This window comes from Octodon degus, unplaced genomic scaffold (genome assembly GCF_000260255.1).
Source record: "Octodon degus isolate 3935 unplaced genomic scaffold, OctDeg1.0 scaffold00096, whole genome shotgun sequence".
NCBI lineage: Eukaryota > Metazoa > Chordata > Mammalia > Rodentia > Octodontidae > Octodon > Octodon degus.
Window position 1 is genome coordinate 8022555 of NW_004524672.1, and position 11913 is coordinate 8034467.

Below are 11913 nucleotides of genomic sequence, written 5' to 3' on the forward strand. Positions count from 1 at the left end.
GTAGAGATGCTACTACCATGTGTTAGAGTTAGGAAGATCTGAATACTCCCTAGAAAACTATCATTTTAAGAAAAAAGTGGAAGTTCATATTCTAAGAGACACATTAAAAATATCTGACTTTGTAGTAATGAAAGAGGGCATAGCAGAAGTTTTCCTGCTCAACTAATTACTCACAATGAGCAAACTTTTAATAAAACTTCTAATGTCAACATATTACACTGTATTAAGAAAATAATTTCTGATGTCATGCAATGTTTACTCATACATTTACACATATGTGCATATGTAACTATTTCTTTTCTTTGCCAATCACTTACCATTGATGTAGAAATACTATTGATTCAAAAAAGTAGAATGTGAGAAATTGTTGTTTTTCATGAAGCTTATGTAACACTAGACTTGTAAATGTAACAGGAGAAATTTGTGTCAGAAAAGAGAATAGAACAAAAGAAAAAATAGAACCATGAAATTCTGGAATTATAATTTATCTATCTACCAAGACTCCAGATAGAGAGAAGCCAACTTCATTTTCCCATTCTTCTTAAAATTTTTTTCTAACTAGAAAATGAAATGGAGAACTTCTTTGCCTTCATCAAAGTATAAATAAGATCAGAGAGTGTTTCTACTGCATTCAGCTACCTAGCATTCCACATTGTGAATATAACATTGCATTTCACTAGTGGCCAAATTATTTCAATTTTCCATGGCACTGCTTTTTTGAAACTATCTGTGGACCCATGTAGGTCAAGGAGAAGGAAAATTAAGTGTCATCTTAAGTTTATACCATATAGTGTTTTCATTTTCTATCCAACTAAGTACATCCAGGCTCCCTGTTGGGCAAGCCTTTTCTTTCCCCCCTTGTCTGTTATTTTCAGAAAAAAAGACTGCCTGTGACAGTCTCAGAATCTTACCAGCCTGCACACAGATGGTAAAGATTACAGCACGCTGAGTATTGACCTTTAGAAGCTGCTTTTCTTCCCAAGGTTCTTCTCTTTGACAGTTAAACGGGTTTTTTCTCAATTAATTTCATTACCAGAACTAGTTTTGCCTTTTATTTTTCCTCTGATGAGCGTTCCCTAGACTTACCAACAAAGCCGAGTTATATTCTGAGCAATTCTCCAACCAAAGCATTACAAATTGCTACTTTTCTCGACCTTCCCCTGCTGGAATCAAGAGAGTGCAGAAAATGGATACATTGTTCTAGGGCTGGCTTTTCTTTTTCACCAGGTACCTAAGCTAATGAATTTCAACTGGTTGCCTGAGATGAGCAATGAGTGGGACCTGGGAGAAAGAGGTCATGGACAGCAAGAAGGAAGCCCAACATAAATCACAAGATGGGCGGCATCTATGAACTGGTTGTAAATTGTCAGCATCAGGCTACAGAGTGAGCCTATACTTTGATCATAAATAAAGACAAAAGCTAAACCAAGGAGGCCAAATTCAATGGAGGGTACAACAGCACAGTGCATTGAGCCAAAAATGTTATTTTGAGTCTGAAATATAAGAGACATGGTTGGAAGTTTTAGGAGCAAGATTAAAGTACAAATATTTTCTTTATCACCAAGCTGAAGTTATAACACTGTTAGCCCAGCAAACACACACATGCGCTAGGTTTTTACAATCACCCAAATGTAACAGTTGGTGCTGTTTTACATCATAAAACTTGGCAAGAGACATAAGAGTGAATCCCTTCTTCTTTATGGGGAAGTTATTTGGTATGTTATCTTCTGGTGGAAAGTTTAGACCTATTAAGTTTTCAAATTAAGGATCTACTTCCTACTACAAACAGTGATAAAATCCCTACAATAATATCTTAGTACTATAAAACACGTTGAAATATAGCACTAAGCCATTATCTGCATTGTTTTATTTTGTTCAAATAAATTAAAGCATAGTCATTGATCTGAGATAAAAATTACCGTGTTAATATGCACTTAAAATTTGTTATAACGTTTGAAGGCAGTACAGTTAGACTTTTGATCTGAAATGAGCAGGTGATAAAAGTGTCATGTAAGATTTGCTTATATTTTACAATTTCATTAAAAAAGGATTAACTTTTCAGAGAAAATATGAGAAAAAACTAATTAAAATTGAGAACCTCAATAAATTTACTTTAACAGTGTCACATAACATTTTGCAAGTGCAATAGAATGCTGGTAGCAAAGTGAATCATATTAGGAAGTCTTTAAACAAATAGAAGAAAATCTATTCTTACACACATCAAAAGAAGCACTGTGTCTGTCAGTCAGACGGGAAGCTGCAGGAGAGAAAGAAGGAATTGGCGCCACCATCAAGTGCAAAAAGGACCGAGATTCCTATGGTACCAAAGGAAAATGACAACACTCATCCAATTTCCACTGAAAATTTTCCCCTTAACCATAAATCCATTCTAATATTTTAAATGTCTCTTGAATGATAGCACTGCAAACCATTAGTTTGCTTACAAGGTCTTTTATTTTTTCATTTTTAAAAATAATTTTTATTCATTTTAATGAGAAAAAGATAAAATAGCAATGAAACAGTTCCAAAACAGGTTAGTAGGATGTTTACAATAATTGTTGTAGTTATTCAGAGGACAAGAAGCAGACATGATATCTTGTCTAAACAATATTAGTACAAACTTATTCTCAGTGAACTAAGAGAAAGTAGCAGAATTTCTATCCTAACTCTCTTCTATATACATATAGATATTTTTTCCTCCCCCCCTTTCTTCACAACAAAACTGTCCTTTATTTACACTTTTGCGAAGTTAGTAATGTATGACACCAGGTTGCTTAGCAACTGATAGCAAACCTTAACCAGACAGGATGTTCATCTCAGGAGCGAGGTAAGCTTGTTTGCTTTAGGCACTGGGCCGAGTCCTACCTACATATATTTGATCGATTTCCTAGCTTCGTGGCTCCCAACATATCCCCCTTTCTCAATTTGTTTTTTCAGAGATGGGTGTTCCACTGCAGTTAAAGAAGCTGTATTTGGAGAAGTCTTTAAAGGACGTTTTCATACTTGAAAGCAATCTAAAGATTGTAGGTACTTGAATACAGCAAAATAACCCAATATAGTCCAATAGTCCATAATTGTAGTGGGCTATCAGCAGAACTGGCAATTGTCAGAAGTTGTTGGCTTGAGCTTTTTATAGCTCAGCATATTAATATGGCATTATTTTTTTATACCTCATGGTTATACTTTTCTGCTGGATGGTTAAGACCAAGTTAAAGTAAGAGCTACCTAACTGAAAATGTAATTTTGTTTCTGACAAGTTCAGTCAAATCCCCTCAGGATTTAGGATGGAACTGTGTGCAGCACCTTCACAAGATATTTTAGATACCTGAAGCTTAGAATTAGGTTTGAACAGCATCATAGAATTTAGAACCCCTTCTCAGACGCACTCATTTTAACAATGAAAGTGACTTCTTTAAGCAGGGACACAAAACTAGTTGGCAGAATTTAAATTGTAAATCAACACCACTAGTTTCTTGCTGTATATATCTTTGATACCTTCCCTGTCCATTCTTTCTTTCATTTTCTTCTTCCCTCTCCCTTTTTCTTCTTTTTCCTTGCTTTCTTCCCTTCCTCCTTCAACCCTTCCTAATTCCTTCTTTGCTGATGTTTTTGGATAATTCTATAATCCTAGAGATGCTTGTCCTACCCCAGATTCCTGTCTTGCTCAAAGAATTCCATCCATTCCATCAGTTAAAATGACTATATGATTCATTTGAGACACTAGGTGTTTAGGAACAGTTTGATGGGTGTTAAAATGACAGTCTGAGTAGAACATTTCTCTAAGAGCATAGCTACAAGATTTCTTGCAAACAAAAATCACCAAGCAAAAGTGTAATGGCTGGCTGCCACCTTCTCACCACAAGCGAAGTTGACTCTAGGACAAGGTTGATACAAGAGAAGAACTGAAGGACCAGCAAAGAAACTGAACTGGTGTCCTAATCGAACTGCAGCTAAAAGCACTCTTACAGCTAAATTTCTGCTTATATAGAACCTAATATATCTTTTTTAAAATTGTTTAGACACACTTGAGTTTTCTTTTCTGTCCTTGAAGGCATATTAATGTGAGCAGTGTCTTTTTCTGTCAGCAAACTTCCTGAGGTGCAGCTATTTCTTGATTCTAAAGCCTAGCTCATATTTGGTGTATTAGAAAAAGTTTGTAAACAAGTTTTGTTCTGCTGAATTCTGACTGCATAAGATAATTGTTCAAATTGCTCTTTCCACTGATAGGCTTTTCTCTTCTCATTTATACTAACCAGGCCTCAGGTTTATTTTAGAGAATCATGATTGTAAATCAAGAGTTTGTATCTTTGAATAAATAACATAAATTCTAGAGAAGTCTACACTAAAATCATCTACTCAACATTTTAAGTCAAGTTAAAAAATAGACAGGGCAGTCAGAATTAGGAAGTGGGCATCTTTGGCAAACCAAAACAAGCATAATAATAATAATAATATATAGTAATAATACTTTTCAAAACCTTCCTTCACTTAGTTTGCTATAATTTGCTACCTCATTGTTCTTATCTCTCTTGAAGATTTTGTCAAGTTACAGAAGTCCTGATTGGTCATCCCATTCTTTATAGCTATTGTTTTTTCCCCTGGTTTAAGTTACTGTCCTCGCCCTTAGTGACTTACTAGCATTACCCAGAAAGCCTGCAACTGATGTTTAGACCCTAACTGAGACCAGTAAAGTTAGAATATTTGGAATCTGGAATAGAGGCGCAGGCACAAATAGTTTTTAAATCTTCACAGGCTACTGCAGTACATTGCCAAGTCTGGGAAACAGGGACCTAGGCTATCTGCAGTCTCCACCTCTCAGAAAGGTCCGGAGGAGATTCATAGCAGGCCCCACTGGCTTCCAGTAAAAAGGACCAATGTCACAGGCTATTATGTTGGTTTAGAGACCAGAAATTGCAGAAAAGAGGCAAGGGGAGCCTCAGGGATTACTTGGAACATTCCACCTTCTCAAGAAGATGATGCTTTAGGGTGATTTAAACAAAAACTATTCCATTTCCTTGGAGACTTCTCTGTGCGTATGCCCTTCAGGGATGTGAGACTAGCCACTGCTCATGGACGTTTCATCCTGATGGTCTTCATCAGAGTCACCACAACTCCATTCCCATCTCTATCCTTCATGACACACTTCCTTTGTGGGTGACCTTGATACTCTCTTCCTGGTGAGTGCTTTGCTTGTCAGTATTTTTTTCTTTTGTTCTTCATGAAAGACTCACCTGCACACACTTCATTCAACATTCAAATATTGTTTTGAAATATTTGAAATCTTTGTACACCCATCATACAGAAACTGATTCTGAAAAAATGCTTGTTTTATCAACCTGTTAGGATTCTTTTCTTTTTCAAAAACAAGTACAGCGTGGACTCAAGATTATGGGTTTTTTTGCTTCTTCAAGCTTAAAATTTTCTCTTGTGACCTGGGTTACTTAGACCTTGGATGATCTACTTCCTAGCTGTTCTCCATAATCACTAACAAGCTCTGCATGCTAAAATTCTAGACCATTTAACAATGCCATCATATTGAAATACATCTCTATATGTTAATATAGCCAGATGAGTAAACATTAAAGCATAATTGAATTTTTCAGCAATGACATTTTAATTAAGAAATGTTCCTGGGCTTTTAAGAATTAAATATATTTCATTGTAAGAGTTCACCCCCTCAGAATATGTTGGTAAAATATAGTCAGGCCTACTTTTGAAGTAACTTGCTATTATTTTGCCTGAGTCATGTCAGTAAAACTTATCATTTGGGATCAGTGGAATAGGTGGCATTTTCCTAGCCAATATCAATTAGTATAAACATATAAGGACAACAATAAAGGCCACAGAACAAGATGACATGGATATCTTATAAGATTATTGGTTATTTTAGATGTCTGGATCTGTATGTTATATTCACACATGTATATCAGTAGGTGAATCCTGTCATCTTTGGATAAGATAGTATCTTTTCCCATTACTTATGTGCTTGGAGTAAATACATGGTCATAAAATGGTCAAATATTGTATTATTATGAGTAGATAATAAGTTACACTTAGTATGCTTTTCCAGAAATTACCTAAGTGAATTCAATACTTATTTTCATGGTTATGATTTCCATTACGTTTTCCTTGGATTTCAAAAAGTGAAATAAAGGAGTCTTCCTTCTACCTACTGGGTTTAACACACCACTTTCTGAATTTGCCTATGACTCGAGATCCATAGTTTGATTCACAGCTGTGGGTTTCTTCTGACATCCCAGCCTTTCTTTGTGCTCATGAATCAATCAGTACTCAGGGAGATATTGACAGAAAGTATCAATAAATCAATAGTTACTTATCAGGGGCACATTCTGTGCAACAGTCTATGATTGGAGTTGTAGAGATGGCTAGATTTATAAGACATGTTCTCTCCCCTTACGGAGCTCAAAATTTTGTTAGAACTATTTTGTTATTGTGAAGATATAAAGATGATGAGAAACATACAAGAATCTAAGCCAGATAAAGAACAGAAGAATACATCCTTTTTAGTGATCCCTGCCAAAAAGCGGAAAGATCCTTCTTCCTTTGTACATGTGTATGTATTTCCTTCATTATTTTACTTGTCTATGGACCTAATTGCCTGTTGAGTATAAAATTTTCTAGCATAAAATCTTGTTTTGTGGTTGTGTAGAGTTCCCCCACCCCTATCCCCATCCCCAGTACCTAAATCTGTCTCTGACATTTATGGAATTTCCTCTAAAGCATTCAGTTTTCCAAAGGCTGCCTTGTTGCCACTCCAATAGCACCACCTGAATTTCAAATTTAAATTGGATGCTGCACAGAGGTGGGGACAGCAAGCCACGCACCCTGTGTCTAGTGGCTTCCCTGCCAGTGTTGCTAGCAGTGGTGGCCAGTATCCAGCAATGGTAGAACAGTGGAAATGATGCCGTTAGTCACAGTATAAGCTTCATCCTGAAGTGTCAATCAGGCCATTTTTAATTGGGTTTATCTTGCTATTGTGTCCAGCCAGCATTTCTGTCTGCTATAGGTTTCTATCCACTTCTACAGCCAGGTCCCCCTGTTTTCTACTGATTCTATAAACCACCCAATATATTGCCAATGCAGTCTTTTCCTAGTAATCAGACTTAGTTATCTGTGACCAAGGGCTTTTTAATAGAGATGTTAGGCAGAATAATGGACAATAACTCGCAAAACCAAATATCAAGGAAGGGTTGGAAAATTGTTATTAATTCTCTGAACTGGTCAAAGATGAAAGCACTAAAAATCCAGTTAGAATGCATGTGGCATGTGGCAGTGAGACATTTAGTCATTGTCCTGGCTATTTGGGATAAAGTTCATACTGAAGGCTAGTCTTTGGAAAAATGCATTTCTGAACTTAGCTGAAAGAAAGAAGAAAAGAAATTTAAGGGCTCTGTATAGAAAATTGAGTTTTAAAAGTAGCAGTGGCAACCAAAGAACTCTGGAACCAAGAACTTTTGTCAAAATCTGGCTTTTTTTACTGTGATTTTGTAAGATACTATAAAAATCACATTCTATGTAGATAAGCTCATATTGAAGAGGTACAAGTTGGTCCCCCAAAGGCCTACAGCTAAGACACAGTTACATATGATATACAACCAGAAGACTGGATGGATGTCTTAGTTACTATTTTTCATTGTTGAAACAAAATACCCAACACTTACTGTATTATAGTACTTGTATGAAATTCTGGTGCCAAGACTTGGGTACTCAATCTCCCAATCACTGTGAGTTTGGTTCCATTTCCACAGTTCACAGAGGCCTCTAGTGAGAAGGGCTGATCTCAGCATGCCTACAAGTCTATTTTTCCAGAGTCTAAATTCAGAGGAATGCAGCACTTTGAGAGGTATGCTATAGGAATACAGGTTTTGGAGGTGATAAGCTTGTTCAGGGCCCAGATTCTCCCTTAGCTGTCTGTACCTTCAGCTCTACAGAAATAGCACTGGCCACATGACACGAGGTCCTAAGGACTCCTGGTAAGGATCATAAAGCACTTTGAGTGGTTCATAATCAGTCATAGCCTGATTCCCATTGGTTGCTTGGATTCTTTGTTATGGTTTTGTTGTGTGGACTTTTAAAAATATTTAAAATATAACCACTTTGGTCAAAATGTCCTAATATCCAGGTAGAGATTAGCTGTGTTCCTAGAAGCATCGAGAATTTTCCAAATGTTTGGGGATGAAAAATCTTCTGAAACTGGAGGTGCTATGAGTAATTCAGGTGGAAACACAAGCCAAATATGATCCCCATGGCTTGATCTGTATTGCCGTTCAGACATTTTTAAAAAATTTTTTGCGCAGGGGCCAAAAAGTAGCTTAGTAGAATAAAGTTCTTCCCTGGCAAGCTCAAGGCCTGAGTTCAATCCCTGGTTCCACCAAAAATATATATATATATATATATATATATAGCCTGGATTGCATGATTTAGTATTTATTTCATATTAATTACACTCACTTTCTCTGATAAATCTCTACTATAAATTTTTAGAATATCTATTTTTAAAAAGTATCTGTTTTTAATAAGGCATACAACCTGTACTTGCATATCCAAATGTAAGCTATTTTGCTTTGTAACATGAAGCCAAAATGCTAAAAGATTAAAAATACAATTTTTTAAAATTTTAAGAAAAATACCCAACACTTACAAGTTAAGAGAGAGAGAGAGGATTATTGTAGCTCACAGTTTCTAGAGGCTTCACTTTATAGCCTCATGTTCCAGGGCAGGGTGGCAGAGAAGCGTCCTGAGGAGAAACAGTTCATGGCTCGCAGAAAGCAGGAAGGCAGCGAGGCAGCAAGCAAGGAGCAAGTCGTAAGTGACTGCTGCTTTTCTTCTATCATACCCAGGGTAGGGCAGCCTTCATCTTCACATCATGTGGGAAATCAATCCCAGCATCACATCCTCCATCCCAGGATCACATGTCTTAGATCCAGCCACCTCCCAAAAGCCCCACCTATGACCATATGAAACTTCATGGGGACATCTACAAACAAGCGATAACACTCGGTATACAACAAAAGATACAAACTGAAGTCAGCGTGAAAACCACATTGAAAAGAAGCACTTTATTTACTTAACAATTCAAGTCTAGAATGTGCTTTTCATGAATCCTTAATTCTCAGTGTAACTGTGCTTCAGATCTACCAAACTGAATATGTGTTCTGCCTGGAGATCTGCCTCTGAGGCTCAATTACAAGGCCTTAATGAGTTTCAGCCTGGAGGTAAACAACTGTCACAAATATCTACAGGTCAGGTGTGTGTCACCTACTGGTAGTTTCCTGCTAAGACCTTTAGATCCAAATCTATGGTCCTGATAACAGTCTTACATTTTCTCACTTCATTCCATGTATGTCTTTATTTTATTTTTTTCTGGCTCCATATGAGATAGAAAAAAATAAAGCTATTTTTCCTACTCTCAACCGACATAGCGCAGAAAAGCTCTGGGCCTGTTTTCTCCATACCATTAAGCAATCAGGTATTCTATAATTAAATTCATCTCTGGCACTATCTTAAGTTAGCATCAGATCCAGCAGGTTAAAGGTTCAGCCCCAAAGGACTGCCCCTTCTTCATATGGCCATGCAAGTAGCAGCCTGTGCCCTGTGCTTCAGACTGACTATAAATTAGAGTTCCCATGAACCTCCCCCTGGATTTGATAATTTTCCAGGATGACTCACAGAACTCAGGAAAATACTTTACCAATTTATTATAAGAGCTATTAGTTTAAAAACAGGTGAGCATCCAGATGTATGGGTTCATAGGACAAAGTTCAGAAGTTCCTGAGCATAAGGGCTTCTGCCACCATAGAGCTGGAATGGGTCATTGACCTGGAACATAGTGAGCTCATCAAGCTGTTTGTATTTTATAGTAATAAAGCTATGTGGATTTATTAGGAGAATTCTGAGACACTGGAATTCATTGGTTTGTATAAAACTCCTGGTTAGGATTCCCCAAAGTGAGCTCCATGCTCTTCTATGATCCAGAAAGCAAATGAAACTGTACAACTGTTGCAGGCCTGATAGCTCAGCATACATTAATCAATTAAAATAGTTCTACACAATAGAATTGATCATCTAATGATCATCAAAGGTGGAACCTATACAATTACTATAATATCTTGTTTCATCTGGGAGAGCAATTTAGGAAGCAAAACAATCAATTAATCAATTAAGATGAAAGGACATCTGACTATATAAGACCAATGGAAGGGATCCTTGCATCTCTTCTGTTAGCTAGACCTAGGCCAGTATCAAAGCTGGAAACCAAGCAAGTCCTAAATGCTTCTTATGAAGACTCTCTTTTCTCACCTTTCTCTATTATATAATTTGTAGCTGCTTTAAGATATTGCATTTCATTGTCCTTAGTTGGCATCCAGCTGGTGACAAAGGACTTGCAAAAGTCTTCATTCTTGACTTCATGCCCGTAGAAGACAAGGTTGACCAACAGGAGATGGAGGACCTTAGTGAGAGAGATGCTGCAGATGTGGCTTCAGGTGGAGGTGCCCTCAGGGCCAAAGGAACTCTCTACTCTAGAACAGTTCTTAGAACACACACCCATGTCTGCTCCACTGTCCCAATGAACTCACTCTTCCACTATGCCTAGGGGAAAACTGCCCTCATTAGTATCTTTAGTCTATCACTTTACCCTTGGGGAAAATTCAAACTTTCTATTGGACAGGCCATCTATAGATTTTGCCTTTCTTTACTCTACTTTTCAGAGAGACAAACTAAATGTGACTGAGCTATCTCTGATGTGACTAACCCCCAGCTGATTCCTAGATCAGCATGTCTGTGAGCTGTTCTTTGGCAACCAGTCATCAAATGATTGATTTCTTTGGAGAAGGACGTTGTGTTCTTTAAATGCAAAAGTTGGTTAATCCTCACAACTTTGAAACTAAGCAATCCCCCATGGGTATTTCCCATAGGAAGAACAAGGCAGAGTATAGACAAAGAATCTGCTTACGTTGAATTGTGAGATTTGGATCCAAGCACACCGAGCCCAAGATTGTTTCTTTATTTGCATATATATATATATATATATATATATATTTTATACATTCACGAGTGAATACACTACAAGTATGCAGTTTGATAGATTTTTGTAAACTGAACACACATGTGTTACCAGCACTGTGTGAGAAACATGACATCACCAGTCACCCCTGTAAGTTGGCTTCTGCTTCCTCCTCAGGCCTTCCACTCCCGCATGGTTGGTCACAACTGGGTTATAGCTTCTATGAGCAGAGTTTTGGCTTCTTTGTAATTCTAAAATAAATGAAAATATACACTCTGCACTGTTTTGTGTTAAACACTTCTGGCTCATTGTTTGTGCAATTCACATTATTTATTCTCATTCTTGTGTGATTCCACCATAGAGAATATGAAAATGGCCTCATCTATTTTTCTACTAAGGGGCATTTGAGTGGTTCCTTCTTTAGAGCCAGTGAGCCTAGGGTCACCTTTCTTCTGCATATATACTTAGGCAAGGCTGCATCACCACCTTATGATCTCCTGTGTTCAAGTATAACACAAACAGGACAAGATCCTTCCATTTATAGGAACATCAAACAAGTGTTCCAAGTGTCCACGTCTTTGTCAACACTTACAATGGAATGTCCTTTTCATTTTGGCTCTTAGGTATAATTTTATCACATACAACATAGTTTTAATAGGTATTACGCTCATGAAGGCATTTTCACATATTTATTAGCCATTTAATATCCTCCGTGTTGAACAGCCTATGGAAGTCTTTTCTTGTGTAGTTTCTGATGTTTTAGGTTATGCTATTATTCTCTCATTAATATCTTTTGTAGACCCAGTCCTAGCCCAGGTCCGGTGAGTGTGCGGAGAGTTTCCTGCTACCCTGCGCCGGCGGGACCAGTCCCAGCCCAGGCGCAGCGT